This window comes from Lynx rufus, unplaced genomic scaffold, assembly GCF_022079265.1.
Source record: "Lynx rufus isolate CCGP_SWC_20201006 ecotype Redwood Valley unplaced genomic scaffold, mLynRuf1.p SCAF_22, whole genome shotgun sequence".
Taxonomy (NCBI): domain Eukaryota; kingdom Metazoa; phylum Chordata; class Mammalia; order Carnivora; family Felidae; genus Lynx; species Lynx rufus.
The window spans coordinates 8,038,565-8,052,106 of NW_025814837.1; the positions used below are offsets into that span (position 1 = coordinate 8,038,565).

A 13,542-nucleotide genomic window follows, 5' to 3' on the forward strand; every position below is an offset into this window, starting at 1 on the left:
TTTATTTTTAATTTCCACATCTAAGATATTTTCACCCTTCACTAATATCATGAAGATTCTTTTTGGCATAATCTTTTACCTCCTGCTTTCTCTTAATTGAATCCTAATTAGGAAAGATTTCCATTTTATAGAGTAATAATACATCATAGAACAAAAAGAACCACTGCAATGCCAGCAAAACTGTGCATATCACTCTATAATAAATTAAGTCTAATGTTAAAATTTAATATAAATGTTCAACTAACAGGGCATAAAACTAAATGCAACTTGAAATGGAATGGTTTAGTGGTACTAGGGCCCTACACTGTTGGGTCAGTGTTTAATTCTCAAGACTAATGCTAGAATTGGCTAGTCATTGGTAGAATTAGCTAGATACCAATTGCAATTACAATGGTTCCCATTAAGATTTTTTTCTACTTCTAACACATTAGTCATAGCGCATGCATGATTATGTTTATTGACCTTTTTTCTCCCTTTTGCTACATGGCCAAGAAATCATACTTATACAACTAATCATTAAAGCGTTTCATATTGTTTTAATAATATTATCAATAGATTTAGTGATCATTTTATTTACTTTGCCTTTTTTGCAAATCTTTCTATGTTTTCACTCTGCAGGAAATGGTGGTCCTTTAATATTGGATTAACTTTTGAATGCTATTTGTTTTTATCTATCTGCGGTATTGTCATTCCTTGAAATATCTAGGCATTATACAACTTAACTATTATTGCAATCTGACCTGATTATAGATAAAATTGGAGGGTATGTGTCCTACTCATGAGCTCTTTTTAAAAATCCACATAAAATGACACATTTTAGGAATATGTAAAGGCTATCATAATTATTTTGTTCAGTCATTGGGGAATTCTAGTGTCTTTTAGGTCTTTGCTTTTTTTCTGCATTTATCCTTGCATATGTATGAACTATTACTGCTGCATTAAATGTATTTCCTTCCTTATATTTGACTATAGTCAACTCTTGATTATCTGTATGAACAGAATGGAGAGGAGGAATGGCTCGTTCAAATATCACTTACATTTGAATTGAAGATAAATCTTTGTACTGAAAATTGAATGTTAAGTGTGCTTAGTAATTTGGAAGTTTACTCCAAAATTAATGATGTAACATTATAAGAAATAATTGTGAGATGTCTAGTCTTCTAGTACTTAGTTCTTCCCAACTTCTGCCCGTACTTTACCTTTGGAAATATGTCACTCTTCTTCAGTTATCTTTTGTCACTTGTGTTTTATCACAGGCTAAGCACAGCTGCCCTTCCAGTAATATTTCTTAAGTTAGGGTCCAATTAAAGGGTTAAATTTCAAACTCTTTCTTCTACATGTAAAATAGGAGGAACTGGTAGAAATCTGGGAACTAAGGGGAAAAGTTGGTGTTTTCAATAGAGAGAACAGTCTGCATATAAATGTGTACACACACACACACACGCACACACACACACACACACAACTTGTAGTGTGATACAGTAAACCTACATGTATTATTCACATACATAGCTGCCAATAATTACATTCATTTAATTCAGAGTGGAGAACATATGCTGTAGCTAAAAAAAAAATAGGCTAGAAGCCAGACAAACTCAGTTTCAGATTTCAAATCTAGCACTTCCTATCTGTATCAGTTTTGGCAAATTATTTACTTTTTTTTCTCCTCCTGTTTCAAGGGTGATAACAATATGCATGGTGTGGCGAAATAAATCAGTTCATATGTGTAAAGTGCTTGGTACATGGTAAAGTTTGGAATAATATTATTTATCCTTTATCCAATCACTACTCATGTTCCAGGTAGAAGAATAAGCAGGACGATTCTGATAGATCTGTCATTGCCTTAGTTACAATTATGGATATAATCTCCTCTGCCCGCCCCGATGCCTCTGTGTTGGGAGATAGGAATAGTAATAACTTTTCATGCATTATTTTGTGTCACATTCTAGACATCAGCATCCCTGGAAGTCCACAGTGTAAGTTTTATCTGAGGTTTCACTGGGCAGAAGGGACGCATGAAAGCAGGCCAGGGTTTCCATGTTTAAGAGGTCTCCTGCTTCATGGAAGTTTATGAGAATTCCATTCTTTTTATTTGCTCTTTCCAAAGTTTGAGTCTGTTAAGTTAGTTTCAGATTAATTTTTTGAAAAAATTTTAAAACTGGCTCTCTTTAAGGAATGTGTTTTCAATATGAATCGAACATCCATTTGTAGGGATGTACTATAGAAAAATAATGTATCGTGCAGAATGTATTGTGCATTCCTACTCTGAGAATTGAAAAGGTACATCTTTATTCTGTGAGACCTAGAATACTTAACCTTAGCTTTAATTAGCATAATTTTTGTTCTGTTCTTTTTACAAATACCTATTGGTTTGGTGTTTCCACTTCTGAATAGGACATTTTAACTTGCACCAGTTTCTCATGATATGTATGTAAAATTTTCTAGAATTCTTGTCAACTTATGAGACTAATGAGAAAAATTTGTAGCCATTCTGGTGTGAAAAAATAATACTACACTAAAATTTAAGAGTTCTAAACAATTAATTTAACCACTTTTTGGCTGAGGCTACAGTTTACTCAGATACGAAATGAGGGGGCTACATTTCAGGTTTTTTCAAACTCAAAGAATAACTCCTGTGTCATTGGTGTGTAGGGGGCCGTCACTGTGCTGGAGACATAAGAGATAGTAACCAAAGTGAGTAAATTGGTTTGCACCAGAAATGTCCAAACATAGGGAATGTATCCTGCTGTTACAAAGGCAGATTGGCTGATAAGCATAGAATAGAGCTAAAATATTCCTGCTCCACTCTGATCCAGAAAATTCTTCTATAAATAATCATAATGATGATGATAAGAGCAATAATGAAAAGGATCTATAGTCATTGGACTTCATATTTCCAGGAATTTAAAATAGTAATCAAAGGAGAAAGTCCATAAAATATTATCAGTGTCAGCAAATCTTCACTGCACTGCATTTTTGTTAAAAATTTTGCAGTAATCTGAACCATGTGACGAATGAGCAGCTCCTTAGTTATTATGGGATTTTAAGCTGCTGCACCACACATACGGCTATACCCCAATTGCATTTATTCTTGTTCAGAACGTGATGACTTTGCTATATATCCCTTTTGCTTATTCATGGTTTTTTTTCTGTATCTTTATTGTAAACATGAATAATCATGTGAAGATCAGTGTTACCTGTCTTACGGTCCTATAGTCTGAGACAGCGTTTAATAGGATTTGCTCAATCTTACTATTGAAAAAGAGAGCTACCTATGTACTTCTGTGATTAGTGCCAGAGAGGCTTTGCTCTCCAAATATTTTTCCCTTCCCTATCACAGTGCCTCAAGTTTTAGTTAGGATTTAATTTACTTGGGTTAAACCATGGCTCCTGTATCTTTATACAGGCTTCAAATATCCTTGAGCAAGAAAAGCTGGAGAGTAAATTAGGCTTCTAGCAGTCATCGACACTTTGTGTGATCATTTTACACATTTGCCTCTGTCGTATCTAGCTGGGTTTAACTCAACCATAGAGAAGTGTACGGGATGGGAATGTGTGTTGCCCTAAATAAATGTTTTGATATATGGCACCCCAGGTAGCATAGGATCTGCTGGATTTTTGTATGAGCCCTAGTCTGGCATTACGCTTACATATAGCTTTTGAAACATGTATGATAGTTAGAAGTTGAGATCTCATGTCATCAAGGCAAAGATGAAAAACCTTTACAAACCTCATTTGAAAATATTTTCCAAAAAGAGGATACCATTTATTTTAGTGTTTTTAGAACGTGAGAACAGTGTTTAAAAATATGTTAGAGGGGCGCCTGGGTGGCTCAGTCGGTTGAGCGTCTGACTTCAGCTCAGGTCATGATCTCGCAGCTCGTGAGTTCGAGCCCCGCGTCGGGCTGTGTGCTGACAGCCCAGAGCCTGGAGCCTGTTTCAGATTCTGTGTCTCCCTCTTCTCTCTGTCCCAACCCACTCGCATTCTGTCTCTCTCAAAAATAAATAAACATTAAAAAAAAAATTAAAAATATGTTAGAAAGGTTGGGGTGCCTGGGTGGCTCAGTCAGTTGAGCCTCTGACTCTTGATTTCAGCACAGGTCATGATCCCAGGATCGTGGGATCCAGCCCCTTGCCGGGCTCCACGCTCACAGTGTGGATTCTCTTTCTCTCTGTGTTTCCCTCGGTGCCTCTCTCCCTACTTGCACTCTCTCTCTCTAAAAATAAAAAAACGGAAAAAAGGGCACTTGTTGTATGAGCACTGGGTGCTGTATGTAAGTGATGAATCACTAAATTCTACACCTAAAACTGATATTACACTGTATGTTAACTGGAATTTAGATAAAAATCTAGAGAAAGGAAAAAATTAAAAATTGATGGGAAGTATTAGATTTAAAACTCTGAAACTTAAATCAGATTTTCTAGTAAAAAGTACTATCCAATCATGATTCACTATAATACAATAAAAAGTGTATGCTTCTGTCTCTTCTCAATCCCTTTTACTATTTTCAATTCTCTCCTTCCCTGCCACAGATTCAAGTGCATGGATAGGGTGTTACTGAAGCTAAGTGTTGAGGAAAATGTTCTCTGGGACCTAGAAGTTAATATTATGCTGATAAGCCATCTTCTTTGACGTAATGCAAAGAAATTTCAAAGCAAAGTAACATAGCAAATGAATATAGGTTCCTGCCTTGTTTATGCAGGGAACATTTTTTTATTTCATTATTATAAACTACAGTGGCTTTAAAAAAATTTTTTAATGTTTATTCATTTTTGAGAGACAGAGACAGAGTGCAGTCAGGGGTGGGGCAGAGAAAGAGAGAGAGAGAGAGAGAGAGAGAGAGAGGCACAGAATCCAAAGCAGGCTCCAGGCTCTGAGCTATCAGCACAGAGCCCAGCATGGGGCTTGAACTCACATACCTTGAGACATGACCTGAGCTGAAGTTGGACACTTAACCAACTGAGCCACCCAGGCACTCCTACAGTGTCTTAAATAAACAATTGTTCTGGATATCAGATGGAGATAGAAAAAAACCTTAAAATTATTCCAGCTTCAAATAATTTTGTAGACATTCTCTAATATTGAATTCAACGATGATATTATGAAATTATAACTAGTTTATCCTTGAGAGTTTATGAGTACAAAACATTTTCAATGATAGATATTTTATGCTACTTGGATAAGGTTCCTTTTTTGTTTGTTTTTGCGTTTTATGACTAGGTAGATGTTGAAATAATCACACAGTTCTTGATGATGGGGGCACCGTATCTGTTTCTCATACCACTGTGTCAAAGAAGGCACTCAGTTGTCGAAGGAATAAATTCTCCTTGTCTTTGTGAAGCCCTTGCCTTTTTGATACCAACTAAAGAGTATAAAGATGTTACTGTCACTGGGAATAATGAAATAAGATTAGCAGTGTATCCCATGGCTGTAAAGACTGTGGACTGCACAGCCCATGTTGACCTTGAAAAGAGCCCCAGATTTATGCAATTTTGTAGGTTATGAATAGGGTAAAAAAAATATTTTAACACAAGTGCTTCTCATTTGCTTTTCAGGCAAAACTTGAATATAAGAAAACTTGATAGCTCCATTAAATAATGCTATCATCTTTGGGGTGTCTGGGTGACTCAGTCAACTAAGGGTTGGACTCTTGATTTCTGCTCAGGTCATGATCTCATGGTTCGTGGGTTCCGCCCCCGCATCGGGCTCTGCACTGATAGTGCGGGGCCTGCTTGAGATTCTCTCTCTCCTCCTCCCTTGTTCTCTCTCTCTCTCTCAAAATAAATATAATTTTTTAAAATGATGCTATCATCTTTGAGGCAGGATATAAACACTACTTACTTTTCCAGACATTGGTTTATTTTTATCAGATACTTACACCTACATATTCCACACATACACACATATATAGGTTTTAGGCAGGTGATTTCTAAGTATTGAAAACATCTATTAAATTTAAACATGGTACACGTAATGTTAGATCTACTTTTATATTAGAGCAGCCATACTATTGTTGAAAACTAAAAATAATTTTCAGCCTAATAAGTCAGATGGGTAAAACATCTCAGAAGGAAAAAAAAAATCAATGGCAAGGCAATTAGAGTTATTATACAACCATTCTGAAACTGAATACTAGTGTACTGCCATTCATCAAAATTGATTTATTTCTCATATTGGTGTAGTTAAAATTATCACAGGTGGGCAGATTAATAGTGCAAATCCATTATACTCAGAAGCTGTCTTTTTGGTAGTGGAAATCGTCAAAAGACATAAGAACTCACCGAAACCAGTTAATCATCAACTAATGTCACAAGCCCTGTCGTTAAGAATTTTTGTATTAAACGATAATGTCCCAGTGAATAGATCTGTTCCTTGAAAGGGAATTAACCTTTTGGAGAAACTATTAACTCTTAATGTCCAGCCTGGTAAATTGCTACTTCGGCGCACCCTTGTGGTGAAAGTGAGCCAGTGCAGCTTTACAACAGGATGATTAATGCCTACCAGCTGGTGATTCTCACTCAGATCCAGAGATTTAGGTCTTCCCTGGTGTGGTGATGGTATAACAAACAAAAATCTCCCGAGTTTCTTCAAGCATATGCATGGGTGCACCCGTGTAAATACTTACATAAGTATTTAAAAGGGATAAACTATAACAGGAAGAAGAGACAGGATGTGGATGACTAGGATGAGGTAATAGAGAGAAAATGGTTCCCGTTTTGATGTCAACCAGACTTGTTTTGTTCTTACTTATTTTTATTTTTTTTCTCTACTGTGAATAATGCTGCTCTAAGCATTTGTGTCAAGTTTTTTTTGTTTGTTTATTTTTGAGAGAGAGAGAGAGAGAGAGAGAGAGAAAGCATGAGTGGGGAGGGGCAGAGAGCTAGGGAGACACATGATCCAAAGCAGGCTCCAGGCTCTGAGCGGTCAGCACAGAGCGCTACCTGGGCTCGAACTCACAGACTGTGAGATCAAGACCTGAGTGGAAGTCGGATGCGTAACCAACTGAGCCACCCCGGCTAAATCCCAGATTAGGTAACAAGTTGGACTTGTATTATGTGAAGGATTTTTTTTTGAGGCTCAGAAATAATATATGTAAAAATTTTAACAGTAGTTCCTTCAAACATGATATTATATTGAAGGGAATGGAAACTTTTTTTTTTTTTTGATGTGGAGTTTCTGTGGGGTGACAGATTCTATAAACAGCTTCTTTAAAAAATTATTTGTTTATTTAATTTATTGATAGAATGCAAGTGAGTGAGGGGGAGAGAGAGAGAGGGAGGGAGAGAGAATCCCACCAGGTGCAGAGAGAGAGAGGGGGAGAAATAGAGCGTGGAGTCCGGAGCCGGGCTCCAGCTCACGTGAAGCGGGGCTCCAGTTCACACGATGCAGGCTCAAACTCATGAACCATGAGATCGTGACCTGAGCTGAAATGTGATGCCTGGCTGGCAGAGGCAAACAGGTGCCTCTGCGTAGCTTCTTACTAACTAGATTTTGAAAGATCTCTTTCTTTGTATCGTCTGTGCTCCTCTTTGGCCTATGGATAACACTCACCCATGTCTTTCATGCTTGACTTTCCCAGAATTGAGATTATGATTCACTGGCTTTATCAGAAACAGGTGTCCTTTCCTGATAGGTAAAAAAGAGACCAGCCTTCACCTATTCCTTGTCTGTTCACCTGCCCTACTCCTCCCCAGCCCCCTCTTTTTTCCGGGGAAGTCCTCTCCAGTCAGTACATGGCACAGCTGTACTCCTTGGCTACAGTAATGGGAAGGGAGGTGAATCCCAGAAGAAACTGACTTAGCTGCCACTTTTGAGAATTAGGAACTTTGACCAAGAAATCTCTCTCTTGGTATACTTTTTCTCTTAAGTAGGGAACGGGTAAACATGGTATCTTTGACCTATGTATCCGTTAGTTGTATCATTATCTGTATAATCTAAGACAACATTTCTCAGTCTGGCTCTGTAGGTCTTTCGGCGGGCAGTTGGCTTTGTCCAAATACTCCAAGCCATTTAATATCCTTCACCCCTGAATGTTATGTTCCAGCAACACAAGCCCGGCTTCCTGTGAGAATCAGAATGCATCCCTATTCTCTATTTCTGGTCACATCTATAGCACAGTAAACACACCAAGTTGAGAGATGTTTTCTTCTTTTTTTAAAAATTTTTTAATGTTTATTTATTTTTGAGAGAGAGACAGAGCAAGAGTGGGGGAGGGCAGAGAGAGAGAGAGAGGGAGACACAGAATCTGAAGCAGGCTCCAGGCTTAGAGCTGTCAGCACAGAGCCCGATGTGGGGCTCGAACTCACGAACCATGAGATCATGACCTGAGCTGAAGTTGGACGGTTAACCAACTGAGCCACCCAGGCGCCCGAGAGACATTTTCTGAAGGACACCATGTGGCCAGTTCTCTACTTAGTATCTCAGAAAATTGTTATCATTATTTGCCGGTTGTTGAGCAATTCAAGAATTCAGACTATGATTTCTGCATCCGTGGCACATAGTTATCCTCTCATGACTGTGCACTTTGCCTGCACAGATCTTTGAGGGTTCTGTAACTTACTGGACTCCTGAGTAGTGAAGTCTAACCTTCTCCATTTATTCCCATTTCCCCTAAGGTGCCTAATTCTTGCCTGCTTTAAGTACCTGTGGCAGTGGTATTCTTAGGTACCTATTTCAAAGGAAACACTGCATCCCCATTGACCAGCGCACGTAGTAATAAAGGTAAAGTTTAACAGAGGGGGTTGCAGTCAGAACCAAGGGAGAGCTTGAATGTGCTGACGAATTCTAGACCAGGAAGTTTGAATTCTTTTTTTTTTTAATGTTTTTTTTTTGTTTGTTTGTTTTTGAGAGAAAGCATGAGTGGGGGAAGGACAGAGAAAGAGGGGGACAGAGGATCCAAAGAAGGTTCTGAGCTGACAACAGCAAGCCAGATGTGGGGCTCAAGCTCACAAACTGTGAGATCATGACCAAGCGCCCTGGAAAGTTGAATTCTAACTGGTCTTTCCTAACCCCAGTAAATGCACTAATATTTCATATTATAAACATTTTTCAGAAAAAATCAACAGAGGAAGTAAATTCCCCACAATTCCCATGTGTGTAATTGTGTGTTTTAATGTAGCTGTTCGTACTGCAAGTAATTATATAAGCATTTGCTTTGCTGAGTCATTTTATTTACATGCAATATTTAGGGATTCTCTTTATTTTACTATTAGGAAATGTGCATGAAGAAAAACTTTTCACTGCCCATCTGCTCATTTTTTTCCATCTAATATAAGAATTCTCTGTTACGACAATCTGTTCCTTAACAGGCAAATATTCTGACATAAGAAGTGACAAAAATAGCATTCACAACTTTAGAGATCTATCGCCAGTTGCTTCTCTCTCTTTTTGATGGTGTCTCATTTGCTCAATTGATGATAACTATTTTAATTATTGTAGAAAATACAGCTCCAAATTAAAGATGTGCATCATTATAAGAGAGAGAAAACAGAAAGAGAATAAGGTTCTTTTTTCACAAAGCAATGCAGCGAAGTTTGAACGGTAATCAATGAAGCAAAAACTGTTTCCAGGAAAAGTTAATGAATTATAATTAAATTACATCACATGCTACTTCTTGTTTGCCTATGCCTTGATCTCCTAGTGTGTGATGTTGTAGTGCCTCATTCATGTGCTTTGCCCTGGAATGCTGTTCCCTCTCTGCTTACCTCCTCAATTCACATCAGGTGGCGGTTTTCTGTGCTTCTGCCCAGGCTGAGTGTCTTTGCCCTTCGCCTCTCATTCTAGCATCTCCCTGTCCCTGGAGGACACTGACTTCTGCCACTGTTCTGCCTTCACCATTCATTCCCCTCATACTACATCCGAGGCATTTGCTTCTGGTTTTCAGATCACTTTGAGCTGTCTACAGTTTGACCTGAACTGTCTACAAATATCCCTGCCTGCATTAGGCCTCCTTTGGATTTTCCAGCCTTCGTTTTTAAATTTGACCGCCTATGCAGCATCTTCTCTCAACCCCATGACAAAAATCTTTGCATTGACAGACTGCATTCTTCTGCTTCAGACCCATTGTTTGCATTACCTATCACAACCCCTTAGTGAGTTATCAAGTCAATTTAGTGGGTTGTAAATCCTTTAAAAGGATAAAATGGAAGGAAACAGAAATGATCAGTTTTAATTTATAAATGTGTATATGTGCTAGCTTATCATATAAACTATATTTACACTTGTGCTGTTGGTCTTGAAAGTTGGAAGGCATCACTTTAAATGGGGACTGTGATTTCAAATTGCCTCCATACTTTCCAGTAATCACTTCCACTCCCCTTGGCTCTCACTTCAGCTCTTGGTACATTCTTATATTTTCCTGACGTAACAATTTGTTTCAAATTTAAAATCATCTTCAGGCTCTAACCCATATTTTCACTCATCTTAGATAAATGTATACTGTGAGATTAGCAGATTTAATGAATAAGACAGAGGATGCCCAGTTATATTTGAATTTCAGATACACACTAATTTTTAATATGTTTGTCCCAGTATTGCATGTTTATGTGGGATTTATATTTAGCTGGGCATGCTGTGTTTTATCCACTATCATTAATCCTATTTAAAACTCAACACTAGACCCTAAGGGTAGCAAAAATTGTGGTGCCTCCCCCATCTGTAACTAAAAATAAAAACAGTCATAAGCCCCAAATACGTGTAAGGATGATCTGAATTTGCCATGTTACACTCAGTTGCTTTTTTTTTTTTTTTGATTAGAAATTAAATTCCTCCAGTTGTGAAAAATAATAAAGTAAAACAATCCTAAAACTCAGCACTAGATGTTCCTTTCTGGGCCATTCCATCCCCCTCAACTAAGTGAAAAAAGCAAGGGGAGCTGGTGAATGATCCAAGAAGAAAGAAAATGATCAGACAAGAAAGAAGGAAAAGGAAAAGGAAAAGTGGACCATGCTGACTGAAAATAGCACATGATAGTAGCACCAGAGTCGTAGCAAATCAAGCAATAGTGCAGGATTTATGGGAACTCAAACAAAACAAGAGATTCCTGTCGGGGAGCAGTGGTGACTTTGGGGATGGAGTGCAAATGCAGCTTCAGCTGGTTTCGGTATTGGAGACATTATTAAGGTACGGGGATTCAGTTGGTTGTTTAACAGACATTTAGGGGTCAGACAGATACAACCTAGCACCAAATGTTTCTAAACAGTACTGAGGGTTTTGACGCAAAAATTGTTGAGGTCCAGAGTGAATGCAGTTTTGATGTAGGTAAATGCCTATAAGCCAAATGCCTGGCTTGCAGTCTATTTGAATCTTACCACACATGCACTTTTTACCTAAGAGCATTTATGTTGAGTCCTGATGAAAGCATTTTTCAGGATGACTTGAGAAAGAATCAAATAGTAATAGGTGACTCCAATAATTTGATATATCCAGGCACATTAGTGGTATAGAACCAGATGTAGAAGTATTCAGGGATAAGTTTACTATCTGTGCATTTTGGTAGGTATTTGTTGAATAAGTAAATGTTTAGGTGAAAGGTGAACGATGTCTTCATCTTTGTTTTTTCTTTTTTTTGAGAGAGAGTGTGAGCGGGGGAGAGGGGCAGAGGGAGAGAGAGAGAGAGAGAATCTTAAACAAGTTCTGTGCTCAGTGTGGAGCCCAGTGTGGGGCTCGATCCCATGACCCTGGGTTCAAGACCTGAGCCGAAATGATGAGTAAGATACTTAACTGACTGAGCCCCCTATGTGCCCCATAAATGTCTTCATCTTTGAAAGACAGCTCCCATATGCACCTCTGCAAATTAATACTTATCTCTGTGGAAGTGCAATGATGCTCCTGCTCATCTTTTCTCATGCATAAAATGGGTAAAAGAGAATCCATATAAATATAAGAGCAAACCACTGGCTGGACATTTCAATTTCACAATACATGTAGAAAAATGTCTGAGCCAGGTGTTAGAGCATTTGCAGGATTTTTTTCTTTTCTTTCTTTTTTTTAGCCTTAATTTCTTCCTTTCAAATGTGTTCAAAGATACACAATGTGTAAAGTAGATAAAGGCAGGGTAGCCCTCGTTGAATAGAAGATATTACCCCGAACTAAGGCTTCCCTTCTCCCAAAAGAGGTGTGCTGCTATTTCTTTATGAATCAGGACATATGGGGTCTTTAATAGCATTTAGAGTTATAGGCTTTATTCAATTATATTTCAATTTCATTTTATTTTTGGAAATTTTTATTTATTTTGAGAGAGAGAGAGGGAGAGAGAGAGAGAGCGTGCGCACATGAGCAGGGGAGGGGCAGAGGAAGAGGGAGAGAGAGAATTCCAAGAAGGTTCCATGCTCAGCGCAGAGCCCACGGTGGGGTTTGATCTCATTACTGTGAGTGAGATCGTGACCTGAGCTGAGATCAAGAGTCAGACGCTTAACCGACTGAGCCACCTGGGCAGGCCTAAATGTTACTACTTTTTAAAACTGCAGTTTAGGGGCGCCTGGGTGGCGCAGTCGGTTAAGCGTCCGACTTCAGCCAGGTCACGATCTCGCGGATCGTGGGTTCGAGCCCCGCGTTGGACTCTGGGCTGATGGCTCAGAGCCTGGAGCCTGTTTCCGATTCTGTGTCTCCCTCTCTCTCTGCCCCTCCCCCGTTCATGCTCTGTCCCTCTCTGTCCCAAAAATAAATAAACGTTGAAAAAAAAATTAAAACTGCAGTTTCTATAGTTGTATTATCCATTTCTATACATTGCAGGTGGTTTGTGATAGAGGAGCACAGTATTAAATATCACAATACCAAATATAGCAAGGTAAGCAAATTTCACTAGGAGAATACTTCTAATTTATTTTTTGTTCAGAATCTCAAGAGTGTTCATAAGAGAAGATAGCAAAAGTTTATCTCCGAGGGCAAATTCTTCCACAAGTTAGTGCATGGTATTCAGCAACAGACATGGTTTTAATTCCAGTAAAATAAAAGTATTATTGCTATTCTCTAAATTCATTTTACAAAAAAGGCAAAAGTAATTTTAAAAATAGTATGATTAGACCAGTTTTATTTCCTTAGAGACTCAGTATCTGAAATGGAGCACACTATACCGAGACATCGAGATGAGGAGTAATGTAACTTACGATGAAATTCAGCACTTGCCTACCAGTTTTCCAAATTACTGATACTTAGTAACATTAATTCTGGTTTGTTTTGTTTGGGAAAACCTTACTGAACCTAGGACAAAATGGCGTGATTTTGGTGGATAAATCTTTTGACGTTAGCTGTTTTGTTTTGCTTTAAGAAGTGTTTGCTAATGCTCATGATTTCCCAGCATCATGTAGTGTCTCCGTTTCAGCTCATGTGGCAGGCTTGAATCTTAAGCCAAGAATGCCTTCTCCACTGGTGAATTTCCTTCAACAATTAGAATTCTTACTCCTTTAGAAATAGGCTACTCATACTCCTTCTCGTACATTCTATTAAAAGCAGAAGCCCTATGCATTTTGTTCCCGGCTGTTAAATGTGGCAGCATTGTCTCGAAGCCGTCACTTTAGCCATGGGTTCTGCTGAACAGCATGT

The 13,542-nt window shown here is 38.3% G+C and overlaps 1 protein-coding gene across 4 annotated transcripts in view; it reads left to right on the plus strand.

The window, feature by feature from the left end:
• NOL4 (nucleolar protein 4) overlaps positions 1-13,542 on the plus strand; it is a 442,954-nt gene that overhangs the window by 105,462 nt on the left and 323,950 nt on the right. The gene's annotated exons all lie outside the window — the stretch shown is intronic.